Here is a 2,919-nt window from a genome sequence, read left to right as displayed (position 1 = left end):
AGGCAGGTGTGGCAGGGGGTCCAGCACATCATCAACTACAGATCCAGCAACCTCATAGCTAATGGTGACTCCTCATTGGCAGAGGAGCTGAACCATTTCTTCGCCCACTTTGAGGTGGAGTCACAAGAGGCAGCCATACTACACTCACAAGCCCACAACAGCCACACTCTCATGGTGGAGGAACATGAGGTGAGGTGCATGCTGAGTACGGTAAACCTGTGGAAAACTGCAGGACCTGACGGCGTCTCAGGACGGGTGCTGCGGGTCTGCATGGATCAGTTGGCTGGGGTCTTTACCCAGATATTCAATCTGTCCCTGTCTCAGGCTGCCATGATCCCACCCTGCTTAAAGTCCTCCATAATTGTCCCCCTCCCAAAGAAGAACACCATTAGCAGCTTTAATGATACTGGCCAGTAGCACTTACACCTATCATTATGAAGTGTTTCGAGAAACTAGTCAGAACTCAAATTATTTCACACCTCTCACCCAGGTTTGACCCTCACCAATTTGTCTACATAGCTAATAAGGCCACAGAGGACGCAGTAGCCACGGCTCTCCAGTTTGCTTTGTCCCATTTGGAGCAGCAGGGGAGCTATGTACGGCTGCTCTTTGTGGACTTCAGCTCCGCCTTTAACACCATCCTCCCGAACAGACTGGTGACCAAACTTACAAACCTGGGAATATCCCACACCGTCTGTCATTGGATTAAGGACTTCCTCACTGATCGCTCACAGAGAGTGAGAGTAGGCGCCTACATTTCTTCTGCCCTCAGCATCAGCACTGGCTCCCCTCAGGGCTGTGTGCTGAGCCCCCTACTCTACACCATCTACACCCACAACTGCATCCCTGCCCACTCCAGTAACAGCATCATCAAGTTTGCTGATGATACCACTGCAGTGGGGCTCATCTCCAAAAATAATAAGTCCACATACCAAGATGAGGTGGAGCAGCTGTCAGATTGGTGTACAAATAATCACTTGGTCTTAAACACCACCAAGACTAAAGAGCTGATCATAGACTTTAGAAGGAAGAAAACGGACATTCTGCGCCGTTTATTAGTGGGAACTGTGTGGAGAGGGTCTCAGAATTTCAGTTTCTAGGGGTCCACATTCAGGAGGACCTGACCTGGAGCATCAACACTACAACTGTTATCAAGAAGGCACAACAAAGACTGTATTTCCTGAAATTGCTCAGGAACTACCATCTTTCACAAAAACTACTGGGGTCCTTCTACCATCGCTCCATTGAGACTTACTGTTTCTGTGTGTGGTTTTCTAGTTGCACAGTAGGAGACAGGAAAGAGCTCCAGAGGGTCGTCACTACGGCCCAAAAGATCATTGGCTGCCCTCTCTGGAGGATCTGTACAGTTCCCGCAGTATAAAAAAAAAGCACAAAACATTCTCAGGGACCCATCTCACCCCAGACACACTGTGTTTGAACTGACATTACAGGTCATTAACAGCTAGGACAAACAGGATTAGGAACAGTTTCAATGCCAGTGCCATAAGGGCATTAAATAAAGCAAACATGTACATTAAATAATACAAATATGATACAATATGGGATCATGCAATGCCCTCCACACCACAGGATGTGAATGTTTGCAAGTGATGACTGCTGTTTTAAATAACTTTTTTAATTATTTATTTATATATTTATTAGTTTATCTTGTTGCATTATTTTCATAGGTTTTTAGATGCACTTTTTTTGCACTAAGGATTGCATTTAATTTCCATCCATCCATTATCTGTAGCCGCTTATCCTGTCCTACAGGGTTGCAGGCAAGCTGGAGCCTATCCCAGCTGACTATGGGAGAGGGGGGTACACCCTGGACAAGTCACCAGGTCAACGCAGGGCTCATAGACACAGACAACCATTCACGCTGACATTAATAGCTATGGTCAATTTAGAGCCACCAATTAGCCTAACCTGCATGCCTTTGGACCGTGGGGGAAACCGGAGCACCCGGAGGAAACCCATGCGGACACGGGGAGAGCATGCAAACTCCACACAGAAAGGCTCTCGCCGGCCGCTGGGCTCGAACCCAGGACCTTCTTGCTGTGAGGTGATGGTGCTAACCACTACACCACCGTGCCGCCCTGCATTTAATTTCGTTGTATTTATTTACAATGACAAATGCACCCTCTGAGAAACCTGAAAGAGCTCTGGTTATAGGGGACTCTATCATATGGCATGTGAAATTAACTAGGCCTTTAGGGGCACCAGCAGCTTTAGTCACGTGTATACCAGGAGCCAGGGTGCCAGACACAGCAGGTAATCTTAGGGCCCTTAGCAAGCACAGGTTCTCAAAGATAGTTATTCATGTAGGAGCTAATGATATACACTTTCGTCAGTCTGAGGTTACTAAGAGTAATTTTGTAGAGGTGTTTAAATTAGCGAAGGCAATGTCTGACGCTGTAGTATGCTCTGGTCCCATGCCAGTGTGGTGCAGTGGTGTAGCTTACACAAGTTTATGGTTGCTGTACTGCTGGTTGTCCAGGTGGTGCTCTGAAAACAGTGTAGGCTTTATAGATAATTGGACTAATTTTGGCCTGTTAGGGCGGGACAGTATCCATTCCACTCGGGAAGGTGTTGCTCTCATTTCTTGCAGCATAACTCATAGTCTCAGAACAGGTCTAGTTAACTTCTGACAATCCAGAGCCAAGGCCAAGGAGCAGACGAACAGGCTAAACCGACTGTCTGCTAGCTGCACAGGGTAGTCTTTCACGTTCCACTACATCGAGACTGTGTCTCTTCCCCAAGCTCAACAAAAAAGTAGAAATACTCGGAGAGTTTGTTCCAGTAACCTGATCAATATAAAATTAGATCATACTAACTGTACAGCCACTGATATAAAGGTGGGGCTATTAAATATTAGATCTCTTACATCTAAAGCGCTAATTGGTAATGAACGTATTA

Source organism: Neoarius graeffei, chromosome 13, assembly GCF_027579695.1.
Source record: "Neoarius graeffei isolate fNeoGra1 chromosome 13, fNeoGra1.pri, whole genome shotgun sequence".
In the NCBI taxonomy this organism is placed as follows: domain Eukaryota; kingdom Metazoa; phylum Chordata; class Actinopteri; order Siluriformes; family Ariidae; genus Neoarius; species Neoarius graeffei.
The sequence above is the reverse complement of the archived record's forward strand: the minus strand, read 5'-3'. Positions refer to the sequence as shown.